The following is an 18,733-nucleotide window of genomic DNA, read 5'->3' as shown; positions in this document are numbered from 1 at the left end:
TCTGTGTGCACACACCAGTGCTGTGCCCTGGCAAATGTGGCAGAAATGCTGCTCTCAGAGGGGCTGGAGTGCCTTGGAGATCTCAGTCAGTCAGGCCTGTGAGTGAGGGTAAGTCATGAGGTATAAGCTAAGTTAAATGCTGCCTAGTGTTCTTCTCTTGCTCCATTGTTATGTTTAATATAAATTATAAGCTAATTTAAATACTGTTTAGTATTATTCCTCTGCTAATTTGCTAAGTCATAGGTTGTAAGTTAGGTTAAATACAGTAAATGCTGTTGTTTTGCTAAATTGTGACATTTGAGGTTTCAGTTAAGGTTAAGGTATAACTGAAGTCCTGTTAAGTTTGTGCTCTGTTTACTGAGCCAACTCTGGGATGTTATCATGTGTTGTCATACAGCTGTACTGTGATGTCACAGAAGACTATGATGTCAAAAATTCAACCTGTGATGTCACAGTCTGGTCTGTGATGTCACATCCTGGTCTGTGATGTCACAGAGCCACCCTCTATGATGGCAGTCTCTGCTAAATGGCCTCACACCATCATTTATGAAGTCACAGCCAACTCCGTGATGTCATAACCCCATCAGTGATGTCACACAACCATCTCTGTAATGTCAGATACCCTGTAATGTCACAGCACGTACTTTGACCTCACAACCAGGTCTATGATGTCATACAGTCATGCCATGATGTCACAGCCTTCTCTGTGATGTCACACAGTCCCCTCTATGATGCCATAGCTGCTCCGTGACCTCACACAACAAACTCTGTGATGTCACAGCCCCATCTGTGACCTCACACAACCCACTCTGAGCTGTCACACAGCCCCTTTCTGACATCACAGCTGCTCTGGGGCTCCAGGACACAGCCACAGAGGCGCCACTGTGACACAGCCCCCTCTGGCACATCCCACAGCCCCTGCCAGTGCTGAGCCCCTGGGAGCTCTGTCTGGGCCTGCTGGTGTCCCTGAGCTGCCCTGGCAGGGCCCCAGCCCTGCTGGGCTGTGCTCAGGAGCTGCTCCTGGCCAGAGCTGTCTCTCTGCTGTGGTCTGTTCCCATGGCAACATCTGCACCATTGTTATGATCTGTTTCCATGGCAACCATAACATCCCCTGTTGTTATGGTCTGTTTCCATGACAACCATCACAGCCCCTGTTGCTATGGTCTGTTTCCATGGCAACCATCACCAGCCCTCTGTTGCTATGGTCAGTCCCTTGGCAGCTCCATGGAGACCCCATGCCAGGGTTGTTTGCCATGGACACCAGCTCAGGCCTGGAGCCAGAGCCCGTTGCCATGGCAACCATTTGCAGTCCCATCCCCAGGCTCATGGGATCACAGAGCCACAGAATTGGCTGAGTTGGGAGGGACCCATGGGGATCCTCCAGTCCAACTGCTGGCCCTGCACAGGACACCCCAACAATCCCAGCCTGGGCCTGGCAGCGCTGGCCAAACGCTGCTGGAGCTCAGCCAGCCCTGGAGCTGGGAGCCTTCCCTGGGGAGCTTGTTCAGTGCCCCAGCAGCCTCATGGGAAAAACCTTTTCCTCACATCCAGCCTAAACCTGCCCACCTCAGCTCCAGCCGCTCCCTCCACTCCTGTCCCTGGGCACCAGAGGGAAGAGGTTCCCACAGCCCCCAGCCAGGGACCCGCTCCCAAGGCTGCTGCCATGGCAACCAGGCCTGGCACCAGCTGGGATGCTCAGTTTCCATCGGCTGGGCTTCAGGAATGGCATTCCCCAATTTCCTGCTCCCACTGAAACCATGCTGCCGCTCGCTTCCCTCCCACCTCCCATGGAAAGCACAAAAGGCAAAGATCCCAGGCTGGGATAAGAACAATTTATTGAGAACAGCAATGAGATGAGGAATGAACATGAACAGAAACAATTTGGATAACAGAAGGGATAAGACAAAGTATTTACAGGGAAAACCTAAACACTACCTACTGGCTCATCCTGGCCACATATTACCTCCTGCAAAGAAAGGACACCCTGGGTTGGGTTTGGAGCCACTCCTCCCGTGCAGTTTTGTGGGGCTTTTCCTCCCTGTTGGATTCCTGCATCGCAGAGCTGCTGAAATCAGCATCTTCCACGCGTTTCTACTGTGGGGATTTGTCCTCCCTGGTCTCCGTCCTCAGCTCCTTGTCTAGGGGGGGGAAAGGACAAGGAGAGGATGGGATTTGCCTCCGTGCCAGAGGGAAGGGGAAGGAGATCCCCGCAGTGTGTCCCTGGCAGGACGGCGTCGGCAGCGGGGTTGTCCTGCAGCCGGGGGCCAGGCTGGGCTGGGAGATGGAGCAGGAGAGAGGGGGAAAGGGGCACTGACTTCCTCCTCACCTGCCTGGGTGTCCCGGGGCATTTTTCTCTTCCTTGCAGCTATCTCATCCATACAGCCAAGGTTTGGGAATGAGAAATCCTGGCTTGGGAGAAAACAAGGAATGAGCAACATTCAGTTTGAAGGTCCATTTTTCCAAGTCCATCTCTAGAAGTCACCGGATATCTGGGGTGTCTTGGTTTGAAAGGAAAGGTGTTTGCTAAGGAAGGCAGAAATCTCCATTGAAATTGATAAAAATGTAAACAACCCACCCTCTCCGAATTTTTATAATCTTGATATCAAAGTGCTCTCAAATAAAGATATAGGAATAGAAATAATAGTTCTTTATTAAAGAAAGGAAAATGAAAATGCAGCAGGACAAAAAACAAGAACAACAACAACAAAAAATAAAAAACCACACAGAAACAACCCACTGACAGAGTCAGAATACAACCTTACATCCCATTGGTCAGGGTTTTGGAAGCACTCCGATTAAAAAGTGGCTGCACTCCTCCTGGAGTGACAGATGTGGTTCTGTTGAAGCAATAATCTTGTAGAAGATTGTCGCTTACCTCTGAAGTTCCGGTGCTGTAGATGGCTCTGGTCTCTCCTCTGGGAATTCAGTGGAGAAAGACTGCCTGTGGTGTTCTGATTCTCAGATTATATCCAGTCAGGAATGCTTGGCTCCTCCCCCTGGGTGGAGCATCTCACAGTGGGATGATGTCATTTTATCAGTCCTGCAGTGAGACTCAATGGCCCATTAACAGAAGATATCCTCCTGGAGAGAGGATGGGTGGTGGAAGAGATAAAGAACACTGCCCCACCTGGTTTTAACAGCTGGCCCATTAACAGAAGACATCCCCTGGTTATGAGGGATGGGTCATGAAAGAGATAAAGAAAACTGCCCCAGCAAGTTTTAACAGATGGTGATAGAATAAGTAAGTTTGGTTATATCTTGCATTTCAGCCCAAGACATGGGGTCCATACAAACTTCCCAAATGCCAAGATTCGGCCCTGAAAATGCCTCCCAGGAGTTCCCCATCTCTGGTCTCTCCCCTTTGGTGTTCAGGGGTTCCTCCCTGTCCCAGCTGCTGGGGGTCACGCTTGTACTGGGGGGTTTCATCTCTACTCGGTCCCTGACCTCTTCAGGCTGCTTAGAGTGCCCAGAATCCAAAAAGTTTCACCTGTTTCCATCTCTCCACTTAGGGATGCTGGGGGTTTTTGGTCTCCCAGGGTCACTTCTCCCCTTATTCCCTTCTTGGGTGTGCAGGGGGTCCAAGGAGTCTCCCCTGCCCCTCTCCAGGCAATTGAGGGTCCCATGAATTGTGGTGTTCCCTCTCTCTGGGCTCCCCACTTTGGGGTCCTGGGGGGCGCAGGGCTCTGCTCCTCCAGGCTGCCTCTGCCAGCAGTTGCCACTGGGACCCCCGATATCCCCCCAAAAGGCATTTTCCACTCAGCTTTGGGATTCTTCATTCTCCAATCATCCCCCCCCCAATAAAACCCAACCCAGGAACCCCCCAGGATATCTGGGCCGAGCTCCCCCTCCCTGATCACCTGTGGGATGGGGGAGTGATGATCCCACGGATGGGGGGGCTGTGAATTCAGGGAATGCTCAGCTGGGATATACTGGGCCTGAGATCATACTGGGATAACGAGCACTTGACTGGGATTACTGGGATTGTCTGGGAATGGCTATGGACATGCTTAGGGAAACCGGGATATACTGGGAATGTCTGTGACCATACTGGGGATGACTGGGAACACACTGGGAACAATGGGAACAGTGCTGGGGAAAACTGGGAACAACTGGGAGTGACTGGGTCTGCACTGGGGGCAACTGGGCATGACTGAGACCATGCTGGGTGCGACTGCGATAATCTGGGGAGTGACTGGGACTATACTGGGGGCAACTGGGATCACACTGGGAGGGACGGTGAGCAACTGGACCCTCCTGAGGGCAACTGGCATCCTACTGGGATCACAGTGGGAGCAGCTGGGCCATGCTGGGCAAGACTGGGACCATACTGGCAGCAACTGGGACTGCACTCAGGGTGACTGGGAGTGGCTGGGAGCAACTGGGATCAGCCTGGAAGCACCTGAGGAGTGACTAGGAGCAACTGGGATAGACTGGGAGAGACTGAAACCACAGTGCAGGTAAATGGGAGCAACTGGAACCACACTGGATAATCATGGGAGCAGCTGTGCCAATGCTGGTGTAATACTGGGATCCTAGTGGAACTAACTGGGATCATACTGGAAGTGACTGAAAGGGTGCTGGCTGTGACTGGAACCGTGCTGGAGGTGACTGGGAGCAACTGGGCCCACCCTGGGAGTGACAGGGAGTCACTCTGGCCATGACTGGAATCATGCTGGGAGGATCTGGGACTGACTGGTACCATACTAGGGGTGACTGGGTGCAACACCTCATACTGGGAGTGACTGGGACTGTAGAGGGAGTGACTGGGATCATCCTGAAAGTGTTTTTCTGTAGATCTTACGTGTTTCTGGTCTCTTTTTATTCCCCTTCTTATGCAATGTGCCTGGATTAATTTTGGGTATCTTAATGTTACCCAAAACCTTAAGGGTTAGCAGTTTTTAGTTTAAATGAGCTAAGTTTGCAAAGTTAATGCTATGGTAAGCGTTTTATGTTCAATTGGATGCTGTATTAAACCCTTTCCCAAAATTCCTTCATTGTCTATATTTTAACAGTTAAATTTTGTGTCATTTTGACCTTTTAGCTCAGTTGTTAGACCATGGTGCCAGTATCACCGAGGCTGTGGGTTCAATCCTTGTGTGGGCCATTCACTTAAGAGCTGGACTTGATGGTCCTTGTGGGTCCCTTCCTACCAAGACTATTCTTTGCATCTGTCCATGTTGAGAAGATCTGGTGGGTGTTTCTCCTGTGCACCGAACTCAAGCACAGGAACCTTTGGTTACCACCAGCATTGAAGTGTTCTGGGGTGTTACAGCCCTGCAGGGTCACAGTGACCTCTTGTTTCCATAAGGCCCCAGAGTGTCCCACTGGTCCCTTGGTTCCATGGGTCCAAGAGTGCCACAATGATCCCCGTGATTCCACAACTTCCCATGGTGTCACTCTGGCCCCTTGGTTCCATAAGGATCTGGAGTGTCACACAGGTTTATGGCATTTGTCCTTGCTGCCCCTCACATCCCACTGCCCCACAAAGAGCCCCGAGCCACCCGTGAGGGACAGGCCCTGCTGTGCCAGGCCTGGGCTCAGGGCTTGGCCTTTCTGCTTCCTCCAACCCAGCCAGGGCTTGCTCAGCATTGCAGTTCCCTGCTCAGAGCCTTTGGCTCCCGGCAATCCTGGCCTCCAGGATCTGCTCTCACCAGTCCCTGGGGAGCCTTTGGCAGTCCCTGCCCTCAGTGGGGCCGATTGAAGCTCCAAGGGGCATGGAGTTTTGCTTCTGACTCCTGGAGCTGCTTCTTCAGCCTGAAGGAGGGACAAAGGAGGATCAGGGAAAGGAGAAGGAAGCATGAGGTCAAGCACCCACTGAATTCACAGCCCCCACCTGTGGGATCATCACCCCCCATCTCACAGGTGAGCGGGGAGGGGGAGCTTGGCCCAGATGTCCCGGGGCGTCCTTCTTGGGTTGTGTTTTTTGGGGGGGATGTTTGGACAATGAAGAACTCCAAAGCTGAATGGAAAATTCCCCTTGGAGGGATACTGGGGGGTCCCAGCATCCCTAAGTGGGGAGATGGAAACAGGGGGAACTTTTCAGATTCCTGGCACTCCCAGCAGCCTGAAGAGGTCAGGGACCGAGTAGACAGGGGACCCACAGTACAAGTCTGACCCCCAGCAGCTGGGACAGGGAGGAATCCCTGAACAGCAAAGGAGTGAGACCAGAGATGAGGAACTCCTGGGAGGCATTTTCACAGCTGAATCTTGGTGTTTGGGAGGTTTTTATGGACCCCATGTCTTGGGTTGCAATGCAATATGTAACCAAAAGTATGTATTCTATCACCATCTGTTAAAACCTGGTAGAGCAGTTTTCTTTATCTCTTTCATCACCCATCCTTCATAACTGGGGGATATCTTCTGTTAATGGGCTAGCTGTTAAAACCAGGTGGGGCAGTGTTCTTTATCTCTTCCACCACCCATCCTCTCTCCAGGAGGATATCTTCTGTTAATGGGCCATTGAGTCTCACTGCAGGACTGATAAAATGACATCATCCCACTGTGAGATGCTCCACCCAGGGGGAGGAGCCAAGCATTCCTGACTGGATATAATCAGAGAATCAAAGCACCACAGGCAGCCTTTCTCCACTGGATTCCCAGAGGAGAGACCAGACCCATCTACAGCACCAGAACTTCAGAGGTAAGCTACAATCTTCTATTGCTTCAACAGAACCACATCTGTCACTCCAGGAGGACTGCAGCCACTGCTGCCAGCACCCTGACCAACAGGGTATAAGGTTGTATACTGACTCTCTCAGAGTGTTGTTTTTTTGTTGTTTTTCTTTTTTACTGCTGAATTTTCATTTTCCTTTCTTTAGTAAAGAATTGTTATTCCTATATATTTATCTGAGAGGGCTTTGATATCAAGATTCTAATAATTTGGAGGGGGTTGTTGCTTACATTTTTATCAATTTCAATGGAGGCTTCTGCCTTCCTTAGCAAACACCTTTCCTTTCAAACCAAGACACACCAGATGCCCTGGTGACTTCTAGAGAGGGACTGGGACAGAGGGACCTTCAAACTCAATGTGCTCCTTCCTTGTTTTCTCCCAAACCAGGATTTCCCAATCCCAGACCTGGAGGCTGGATGGAGAAGGAGGCTGTGAGGAAGAGGAAGATGCTCCAGGACACCCAGGCAGGTGAGGAGGAAGTCAGTGCCCCTTTCCCCCTCTCTCCTGCTCCATCTCCCAGCCCAGCCTGGCCCCCGGCTGCAGGACAACCCCGCTGCCGACGCCGTCCTGCTGGGCACACACTGGGGGGATCTCCTTCCCCTTCCCTCTGGCACGGAGGCAAATCCCATCCTCTCCTTGTCCTTCCTCCCCCAGACAAGGAGCTGAGGATGGAGACCAGGGAGGACAAATCCTCACAGCAGAACCTCATGGAAGAGGCCGTTTTGAGCAGCTCCACAGTGCAGGAATACAATGGGGAGGAAAAGCTTCAGAGATCCCGCAGGAGGAGGGGCTCCAAACCCATCCCAGGGTGCTCTGAGGAGAAAAGACCCACCCTGTGCCGGGAAGGTGGCCGGAGATCCAGCCGGGGCTCTGAGCTGGTGGTCCATGAGCAGCTTCAGGATGGGGAGAAGCCCTACAAGTGCTTGGAGTGTGGGAAGAGCTTCAGCCAGAGCTCATTCCTGATCCGCCACCAGATGATCCACACTGGGGAATGGGCCTACGAGTGTGGGAAATGTGGAAAGGGCTTCAGCTGCAACTCCGAACTCATCCGTCACCAGCGCATCCACACTGGGGAGAGGCCCTACGGGTGTGGTGAGTGTGGGAAGTGGTTTCACAGCAGCTCCACTCTCCTCAGGCACCAGCGGATTCACACGGATGAGAGGCCCTTCCGCTGCCCTGACTGCAGGAAGGGCTTCAAGCAAAACTCCCACCTCATCACCCACCAGCGCATCCACACTGGGGAGAGGCCCTACGAGTGTCCCCAGTGTGGGAAGAGCTTCTCCAGGAGCTCTCACTTGACCAAACACCAATGGAGGCACCGGTAAGGGAAGCTCTGCGAGTGCCCCAAGTGCAGGAAGAGCTTCATGTTCTGCTCCAGCTCCATCCTCCATCAGAGGACCCACGTTGGGCAGAGCCCTGATGACCCACGTTTCCAGTGATCTGCGTTGGGAACACACTGGGCTGGTGGTCATTTTGATTTGGCCCTAATTTTCTTTTCATTCATCTTCATCTATTTAAAACAGACAAAATTGCGGTAAAAGTCAACAGATTAGTCAAAGGCATCTAAAGCCTCACTTTTTACTAGTGCTTGAAGGGAATCTGGTATTCAGGGAGGTAAATGGGTGGGTTTTGGGGGTATTTGGTATATTTTTCTCCATCTCTTGGCACTCAAGGAGACGAGCGAGTTCAACCTGTCACCTCAAAATCACTTTATGCCACTGAAAAGTACTCATTCCCACCCAGATTTCCTGGATTCCACAGCCCCTCAGGGTGCGTTGCCTTAAGTTTTAGCTTTCAAATTTTTCATATTCTACACTGCCTAGGTTTGTAGTTTTGAACTTCACATTAAGTGTTACTGAGCTCTCTTCACAGAGTAGGTAGACAAAACAATTCCTTTTCTAGCTTAATACCAATGACAGTTGTTAGAAATTTCAGGCCCAAAAGCATAAACAAGAGTGGACAGAAGAGAGAAAACAAGAAGGATGGGACTTCATCATCTGAAGCTGTAACTGGACAATGAACCCCAATCTGCAGATGGACCTAAACTTCTAAAAATGTGAGACCTTGTGATCACTTGTCCATTTTTGTGATCATTTCTGGTCTATCTTGGGTGTAGCTCTTGCCAGGCTCTTGTACTGCCCATGGTGTATTTAAATTCTTCTAATAAACTTTATTCTTAACTCTGTCCAGCCTCTGTTCTAGGTCAGCCTTCTGAAGGCATCAGGTGGAATGGGGTTGGAAGGGGATTGGGTGAAGTGGGATGCAAATCAGGAGGGGTGAGATGGGCATTGGGTGGGGCAGGATGGGTGGGATGGAGTTTGGGAAGTGTGAAATGGGGGAAATAGGGATTGGGAAGGGGGTCTTGATGTCCAGCAGGAATGGGATGGGTTGAGGTTGGGATTGAGGAGGTGGGGTGGGGTCTGCAATGAGACAGCCAAAGTTTGGAGATGATGAATGGAGGGGGAGCCCATTACTGAGTGAGGTTTTGTGTGAGGTGCCCCTGCCCAGGGAGGCAAAGATTTAGTTTCAAATGAACATTGTTAAAGTGAGAGGTGTGGGCAAGAGGGAATTCCATCCCTCTGCCTCAGAGGTTGGGCCCTGAGAGCCCAGGAAGGAACTCCACCCTGGACCCCTCGTGGGGAGGCAGCCCAGGGATTTCTGATTGGGTTTGGGCCCCTGGGGTTTCTCCCTTGCTGTGTTCCCAGTGGTCCCTGACCTTGAACTCCACTCTGGTTCTCAAACCCCATCTCCCTGCCTCTGTTTGGGGCTGTCTCTGGATCTGAGTTTGTTCCTGAGCTGAATAAATGTTTTCCTGAGCAGAATCCCATCTCGTTGGTGTCCCATGCCTGTTCCTGGTAACTGTGGCCTCCCTGGACATGATCCTGTGGCCCCGGAATGCAAGACCCCACAATATCAAGGCCCCCCCGAGACCTCAAAAATCCCAAAATTCTCTAAAATTTGCCCAAATCCCCCCAAATTCCCTTAATTTTTCTAAAATGGCCTTTTTGTCCCCCTCCAGGACCAGGTGCCTCCACTGGATCTCGAGGACACCCCCAGGAATTTGGAGGGGGTCTCTCCTCCCCTGCCACCCTCAAAAACCCACAGCTTTTGGGGAAAAAAATTCCCCCAAATCCCTTGGATTCAAGGGGGAATTCCCCATTTTTGACACATTTTTTGGGGGTTCCTCCCCAAATTTTTCAGGTTTTTTGCCTCTTTGCCATTTATTTAACGGTTTTAGCATTTTTCAAAATGAGCTTTTTTGTGGGGGTTCCCCCAATTTTTTTAGCGGTCCCTCAATTTTTTTCTGAGGGTTCGACCCCTCCCGCAATTTTACCTTCATTCCCCTCCCCCCAAATTGGGGTGAGGGTGTATTTTTTTTTTCTGTTCTTTTTCTTTATTACCTTTTTCCTTTTTTTTTTTTTTTTCTTTTTTCCTCTTTTTTATTTATGTGCACTAAATTTGGGGGGGATGAGGAGCAGGAATTTTGGGGAGCAGTTGCCTGGGGGTGCTGGAAAATTTGGGAAGACCCCCTCTCTCCAAAAGAATGTGAAAAATTCTGAGAATTCTGGGATTTCCCCCCCTACACCCCTGCCCAAAATGTGAAAAATGTGAAATAAAAAAATATACATTCTCAGCTTTTTTGTTTATTCTTGGGGAGGGATTTGTGATTTTGGGGGGGGGTTTGAAGAGGCGTTGGTATTTTTTTGGGAGGTTCTCCCAGTTTTTGGGGGGAATTTGGAAGGAATTTGGGGGTTTGGAGGGAAATTTGGGGTTTTGGGGGTAAACTTGGGGGGTCCTGGGAGGAATTTTGGGGTTTTAGGGCAGGAATTTTAGGATTTTTTTGTAACATTTGGGTGCTTGGGGGAGAAATTTGGGGTTTTGGGGAGAACTCTGGGTTTTTTAGGGGGAGGATTCGGGGTTTTGGGGAAAAAAAACTGGGTTTGGGGGGGGGGGAAATTTGGGGGTTTTGGGGGGGGGAATTTGGAGTCCAGAGGGGAATTTTGGGGAGAGGGGATTTGGTTGTTTAGAAGCACCCCCTGTATTTTTGGGGAGGAATTTGGTAGTCTTGGGGGAGGAATTTTGGCAAATAGGGGTGTAATTTGAGGGTCTTGGGGGGGGGGGATTTGGGATTTTGGGAGGATTTGGTGGTTTTGGGCAAAAATCTGTGGAGTGGGGAGAATTTTGGGGGTTTTGAGAAATTTGGGGGTTTTGGGGAAAAAATTGGGATTTTGGGGGGAAATTTGGAGTTTTGTGAGGAGATTTTTTAGTCTTGGGATGATTTGGGACTTTGGGGTTGTATGGGAATTTTCTGGTTTTTTGGGGGGATTTGTGAGGATTTTGGGATATTTGGGGAGGAATTTGGTGGTTTTGGGGGGAAATTCAGAGGTCATGGAGGGGTTCTGATTTTGGGAAGGGGATTTAGGGAGAATTTTTTTGTTTTTGGGGGAATTTCCATTGATGGGGATGGGTCCTGATCCCATTGAGAAGGGGCATTTTGGGGAGGCCTGAATTTGGGGGGGGGTCTCAGGGAGGATTCCTCATTTTGGGGCAGGGTTTGGGGTGGATTTGGGGGGATTTTCCAGCGATGGGGAGGCATCTCAGGGGTGGGATTTGGGGAGAGGTCTCAACAGAGCCCCATCCTGAGCTGGAAGTGGGGGGGATGTTGGGAGTGGAATCTGGGGAGGATCTGGGGGGAGATTTTCCATCCATAGGGAAGGGTCCCGATCCTGGGGCAGTTCCTGAATTTGGGGAGCAGTCTGGAATTTGGGGGGGTCTCATTGGGGCAGCAGGAGGGGCTGGAAGCGGGGCACGATGTTGGCGAAGCCGCTCTCCAGGGGGGCCGTGGGCAGCTCCTCGGGGGGTGCTGGGGGTCGCGGCCGCAGGCGCTGCAGCAGCGAGGTCAGGAACAGGAACAGCTCTGCCCGCGCCAGCGCCTCCCCCAGGCACAGCCACTGCCCTGTGGGGAGGGGGCGTCAGCACCGCCCCACCCCAAAGGGTCGGGGGTCCCAAAATGTGTGGGGGTCTCTAGAGGGACTGGGGTCCCAAAAGGGCTGGAGGTCCCAAAAGGGGCTGGGGATCTCTAAAGGGTCTGGGGGTTTCAGGGATTGGGGATTCCAAAAGGGCCGAGGAGATTCCAAGGGGTCTGGGGACTCTGGGGGCTACGGGATCCCAAAAGGGTCTGGGGTCCCAAAAGGGTCTGGGCTACCCCAGAAGGGGTCTGGGGGGTCCCTAAAGGGTCTGGGAGCTTTGGGATTGGGGTCCAAAAATGGTCTGGAGGTTTCAGGGGTGGGGGTCCCAAATGGGTCTGGGGTCCTCACCCCGAGGAATTTTGGGATTCCAAAAGAATGTAGGGCCCCACCCCAAAGGAATTTGGGGATTTTTTGGGATTCCAGAAGGATTTAGGACCCCACTCCAAAGATTTATGGGATTTTTGGGGTGCCCACTGGCCGAGAAGGGCACACAGGCCTCGTTGCACTGGAACTGACCCTGCTCATCCAGGAAGTTCCCAGGGTCAAATTTTGGGGATTTTTGAAGGATTTGGGGTTGTTTAGGACCGAGCTCAGCAGGGGGTAAATGGCTGTGACCTGTGGGGTCAGGTGTGGGGCCAGAAGGGTCATTTGGGGTCAGGTGAGGGGTCAGAGTTGTCCTTTAGAGTAATTTGGGGTTATTTGTGGTAATTTGGGGTCATTGCAGTCATTTGGGGTTACTAGGGTGTAAGAGACAGTCTGAAGTTACCCTCATTTGCCTCACAACCATTGCAAAAACAGAGACCGAGACCCTGAAGACCCTGAGGGAATTTGTGCAGGGGTTCTGGCCTGGTTGAGGTGGAAGCTTGCCAGGTGATGGTTTGCAGGTGTGCTTGTTGTGCTCTCAAGGTACACTGCCTTCATTCCTGCTGCTGAGCAGGGACTTGTAAGGAGCGGCCTGTTCTGTACCTTACACCTGCTTCCCAGAGCAAGGGGGCTCATCACAATAGCCGAGGAATTTCCCCACCTCTTGGCCAGCTGCCCCTTGCTTTGAAACAGACTGTAAAAATGACTTTTCCAAGTTACTTTCTTCGAGAGAGATCTCCCCATGGAAGAAGACACCGGTGACCCTGTCTCATCCATTGGTAGCTATAACCCCCCCTTTTTTCTTTTTGCATTTTGCCTCTTTATCCCTCTCTCCATCTCTCTCTCCCTCTCCTCTATCACATAACCCTTGTTGCTGGCACTAAAATAAAGGTGCATTAGTGCTGTTGTGATTTAAACTGAAATCCCCTGGTGTCCTTTTTGCACTCTGAGATCAAATGAACCTTACACAACTTCCACTTGTGTTAGGGAATTGTGACACTCGGGAGCGGGGTGACCCAAGGTGCGGCTTAGAGCAAATGCTCCACGGCACAAAGATATTGGTAGGCACATGGTGGAGACAAGGATGAGGAGGAGACCTCCAGTATGGGTTCCAAAGGCTTTTACTCGGCAAAAATATATACTCTGCTCAGTTTTGGGAGCTTGTCTTACAGCAGCTAGAGAAACTTGCTTTAAGCAAAAAGGTGAGGAAAGAACTAGAATGGACTCCTTTCAAAACCTAGTTGAAATTTTGCAAAAACAATTAGATGAAGAAAGGAATGAGATCCATCTCTTGCCAGTGGCCCAAAGAGAGGAATGGGTTAAAAATTCAAAGAATGCTTACTCACCAAAGAAACAGTGGAGAGGGAAACCCTTCTCATTAATCAAATTTACCCTCAAAAAGAACTAACTGATGAAAAATTGTGGGGAGCACTGCTGTCCTAGCTTGAAACCTTTAATTAAAACAGAATATAATCATATCAATGAAGAAGATCTTGATTTGCATACAATCACTAAAGAAATCCCGTACACTGCTGCTGAATTGGCTGAGCTGAAAAAGGAGCACGGGCGTCTCCCTCACGAGTCAGAGACAGAACACATACTGCATCTCTCACCGGAGGAGATCAGATTTGACTGACAGAACAAGAAGCCAGTGGGTACTGGGGACATGGGGTCTTCTCAACAGCAGGAGACAGATGTAACCCGTGGTCCCTAACTCAGCACGCAGCTCATTGGGCAGCAGGGCTTAATCCATTGGAAAGGGGAGACCCTGTAGCTATAGTTGGTACTCCTGACCAACTACTGGAAGACATGCACAAAGCTGCCTGCTTGCAAATGATACATGACAGAAAATTAACTACAGGCTATGAATCACCAATGCAATTACCTGTGAAATGATGACCCCTTTAATTCGAGCCCTTCCAGAATCACATAAACCTACAGAAATTCTCCTTCAAAAAACCATAGCAGCTAGAACTCCTGTTGTTGGCACTAAAATAAAAGTGCACTATTGCTGTGATTTAAGCTGAAATCCCTTTGTGTCCTTTTGCACTGGGAGATCAAACGAATCTCTCATGACTCCTGCCTGTGTTAGTGATCATGACAGAGCCCTCAGCAATCCAGGCAGCAACACAGGCAGCAGGACACAGAGGGCACTTCCTGGCTGGGACAGGGCTTGTGGCTTCAGCAGAACCACCAAAGGCCAAGGGGCTTCTGGCCATTTTCTCTGCACCACTGCACGCCTGGGCAGCTGGCAGAGCACAAGCCCCCTTTTCCCCCTCTTCCCCTATGCCCCACACACCCTGGGCAGCAAAAGAAAGCTCCTGGGAGTCTGACTATTATAACATATCCTATATTATTTACATACTAAAGAAAAACAAAAAAGAAAAGAACAATCTTTGAAGGAAACAAAGTCCCTGCTGGCTGCTCATGTGGCCCCAGCAGACACAGCCTCCCAGATCAGCTCTCAGCAGAGCTCCAGCAGCGCAGCCAGCTGAGGCCCGACAGACGAGGCCGTGACCTCCATGCCCTGCGGAGCTGATCTCGCAGCCTCTGGAAGGTGGAGATAGGAGCGTGGTCTCCTGCCCTGAGAAGGCACAAAGTCTGAAGTGCCAGGCTTCCAACCTCCAGGCTGCTGTCATATGCTGTGTCTTCAAGGGCTGGAAGAGAGACGAACAGAGCCACGGTCAGATCCCAGACCTGCGGGGGCCCACGGAGAGCCCCCTGCCAGGGCCATCCCAGCCGGCTCTTGCCATGGCCAGCAGGGAGCAGGGACCGAGGGGATCAGCCCGAAGCTGCGGCCACGAATGCCCCACGTGCCCCTGAAATCTCGGTGTGCTCTGCCCACACCGCCCCTCATCCACACAGGGAGCAGAGCCCTCCACAGCCAGGCCAGGGCTTGCAGCTCCCCCCGACAGCCCCGCTGACAGCCCGCTGCCCTCACTCACCCTCACAAATGAGCAGCAGCTCTTTCTTCTTCTCCCTCAGGTGCTGCCCGGCCATCCCTGGGAACACAGAGCCTGTCAGGGCCCCGGCGGCACAGCTCCCTGCCAGCGGCGCTGCCAGCCCTGTGGCCACACGGCCTCCCGCCCCGGCAGGGCTCAGCCCGGGCCCTTGCCGCATCCTGACTCAGCCCAAGGGCACGGCTGCCAGAGGCCGGCAGCAGCCCCGAGGGCAGCCGGGGCTCCAGGGCGCCGGGCCCGGGTGCCGCTGCCGGGGCAGCAGCCGGGGCCGGGGCCGAGCTGCGGCGGGGCGGGGAGGGAGCCCGGGTTCGTGGCTCACCGATGAACCTGATGGCCGCCTCTCGCAGGGGCTCCTGTGGGCTCTGCAGGTACGGCAGGGCCCGGCGCAGCTGCTCGGCCGCTCGCTTCCTGTCCTGTGCCAGCTGCAGAGAGCGGCAGGAGGGAAGGGTTGGTGCGGGCTCTGCCCCTCGGCCGGGCACTGCCTGCGGCCAGCCCCGGCCTCCCGTGCCCGCCCAGCCCTGAGGCCCGGCCAGCAGCCGCTGGCGCCGGGCTCTGGAGGGGGCAGAGGGCCGGCTGCTGCCCGGGGAGCCACGGTGCCGCCCCGGCCCGCAGCCCCAGTGGGCCAGGGCTCCATCGGCACCCGGCTCGGGGCCACAGGAGCCTGGAGAAGAAGCCGTGCTGCTCCCGGGTGCAGCACCGGGCAGGGGCGCAGCTGCCAGCCCCACACACTGGGCACCGGGGACAGGGAGCTTCTCCAGGCTGAGGCTGGCCCGTCCAGGCCGTCCTTACCAGGCCTTCGCTGAACTTCCAGAGTTTCTTATCCAGCTGCAGCATCTGTTCAATATCTCTCCTCTTCAGGAATCTGGCTGAAGAATGCAGCGTTTCCTGGGACACCTGGAGAGCAGCAGAGACTGGAGATGGCCCCACAAGCCCAGGCACAGGACCCGCATTCGTGTGCCAAGGCCTGGAGGTGCCAGGGCAGGAGGCAGCTGAGCCCTCCCAGGGTGCCACCGGCAGCCCAGGTGTCCTCACCTCTGCCACATGCTGGTTCTGCTCATGGCAGTGGAAGAAGAGTGGGAGCAGGCTCTGGCACACGTATGACTTCAGGGCCTTTCTTCCCTCTTCCATTAATAAATCTATCATCTTTTTAAATACAAACATGGAGCACAGCTGCACCTGGCTATCATCCTGTATGAAAGGAAGGAAAAAAGACTTCAGCACTGGGTGCTTCGGGCCCCCTTTGGTCTGGCCTGCGAATACACAGGGCACAAAGTGTCTGGGCAGCACCCAGTGGCCATGGCTGAGGGCACAGAACCTTACATTGTCAAACAGTGGCAGGAGCACCTCAGCCAGCTGCCGGGCTATGGGGATGGCTGTCGGGGCACTATTATACAGGAACAAATATTTGAGTAGAACCATGGTCATCCTGACCACGTCACTATCATTTTCCTGCAGGAGCTCCAGCAGGTTTTCAGTCAGGCTCCACATTTTCTTGGCCTGTGGGGAAGAGAAGTCTGTGAAACCCCACCCTGCTGCTGCAGGGCCCAGAGGCCAAAGGCTGGTCCTAAAGCACTCAGGCAGCTGAGCCGGGAGGCAGGAGAGCTGGGAGCAGCTGCCTCAGTGTCTGAAGCTCAGCTAAGCCCAGGGACTGCGTTCCCCATCCCTACGCTGCCCGCATGGCTTCAGCCACTGCCCCCTTCTCACCATCAGGGGATTCTTGCCAAGCACTAGGAGGCCTCTGAGTGCCAAGCGTTGCCTCTCCCTGCACTCGCTCTGCAGATGGTTTGACAGGATGTTCAGGATGCTGTCAGTGCATTCAGTCAAGTCCAGGCACTCCAGGACCTGAAAGGCACAGGGCAGTGACAGGGGAGCTGGCTGGCAGGAGACCGGAACCACACAGAGCTGGGCCCTGGCAGCAGCACAGAGCACGGGCAGCCAAATCCCAGGCAGCTGCAGCTGTGAGAAGGCAGAGAGCTGGAAAGCAGCTGGTCTTCAGGCTCACCTCTACAAGGAATGCCAGGGCAGCAAAATCCCAGAATGGCATCTCTTTGCTGAGCAGGCTGAGCAGGTAGAATGCTACCCCGGAACACAAGTGTACAGATGAAGAGCACATTTCTCTGAATGGAGGAAAAATGAAGCAAAACTCTGAGCCAGCAGCAGTAAAGCTCTCCCAGGAATGACTCACAGAGGGCTGATCTTTCCCCACCAGCCTGCAAGGGGACGTGGGCCCTTGGGGAGGTGGCAGCTCTGGGGCACCCTCCTCTCCCAGCCTTTTGAAGTCTCCTTGGTTGTTCCTTGGTGCCCACAACCACTGGGATGGTGTGGGTCACCTGGACACACAGGGCACAAATGCCAGAGGCAGTGGGGAGAAGGGGGTCTCACCTGGCCAGCAGACCCACGGCATAGTGGTGGGTGTCAGCACAGAGCAGCGTGTCCCAGCCACACTTGCGTTCCACTTCCAGAACCACATGGTCACACCGGACAAGGCAGAGCAGGGACTTCAGGGTCTGCACTGCAAACCTGTGTGCACAGCAAGGCCCACGTCACACTGGGAGCACGGGCTCCTGCCGTGGGGACATGGCAGGGACAGGAGGACTGGGATGGAGCACCTGCTGGGGCTGGTGGCAAGGCCGTGTTGCTTCTGGCATCTCTTCCAGAAGGTATCAACTTCCTCTGGCATATCCAAAGTGCTGAAGAACACTTGGAAGAGCAGATGCACAAAGAGGTGGGGGAAATACCCATTCACTACACGTGGGACACAGGGCACCTGAAGGAACTTCCACATCACCACAGTTGCCTGCAGAGGACAAAGCACCCTGAGACAGCGCTCAGTGCCGAGGTGTCTCTGTGGCAGGGCCTGAGCGTGGCAGGGAGAGGCTGGGGGAGACACAGGGGGAGCATCGGGCCTGGTGCCCCTGAAGCTGCCCCTAGGCCAGGTTTGAGCCCGGTGCCTGAGGCAGGGAGATGCAGTGGGGGAAGGAGGAAACAGAGCTGCTGAAGACACGGCTGGCCATGGGGTGAGCAAAGGCCAGTTGCAGAAACTCACAGCCAGGGCAAAGACACCCGTGTTGTCCCCATCGGAGGTGCACGTGCTGTGCTCTGGCCAGTTCCCCAGCACATCAAGGAGTATCTGCACCACTGGCTCCACAGTCCTGCTCGAGCACATGACCGTCTTCCACATCATCATAGCAGCTCTGTGGGGTGACAGCTCTGTCTCACGGGGGTCTCAGACACATCCCCGTGGCCTGGGCAGCAGTGGGGGGGGGGAACTGGCTGCCAGCTCTGCCTCTGCCCGCTGCCCCTCACCAGCAGCAGCACCCAGGCAGCCCAGCCCTGTGGGGACAGGGCCCTGAGGGGGCATGGCATGGCAGCAGGCTCAAGGGCTGATGTAGCAGGGCTGGGAAAGGGAGCAGCCAGAGGGCCCTGGAACTCTCTGTTGGTCAGACACCTGGGCCAGGCTGTGCAGGCTGATGGGCTGGGGAGCCCTGAGCCCTCTGGTCAGGGGCCCCGTACCTGTCACACGTTGGGGCCACACGCAGGAGAGCAATGACCACATCAGCAGGCTGTGCCTCAGTCAGATCCAGCAGTGTCCTGCCCAGCCTGTGCTCAGCAGACTCATTGGCCATGAGCCACTGGTGGATGTACCTCACCATGGCAGGCACCTGGAGAAGGCACAGGGAGACTTGGAAAGCTGCCACAGGGAGTCAGGAATGTCCCCAGCTTCCCCAGAGAAGTGCTTCCCTTCTCACCACGCTGCAATGGCCTCAAAG

General features: G+C 53.5%; 1 pseudogene; it reads left to right on the top strand.

The window, feature by feature from the left end:
• The window catches only part of LOC131586340 (zinc finger protein 850-like), a 268,528-nt pseudogene that overhangs the window by 120,534 nt on the left and 129,261 nt on the right, over positions 1-18,733 (top strand).

Source organism: Poecile atricapillus, chromosome 19 (genome assembly GCF_030490865.1).
Source record: "Poecile atricapillus isolate bPoeAtr1 chromosome 19, bPoeAtr1.hap1, whole genome shotgun sequence".
In the NCBI taxonomy this organism is placed as follows: Eukaryota; Metazoa; Chordata; class Aves; order Passeriformes; family Paridae; genus Poecile; species Poecile atricapillus.
The sequence above is the reverse complement of the archived record's forward strand: the minus strand, read 5'-3'. Positions and strand labels throughout refer to the sequence as shown.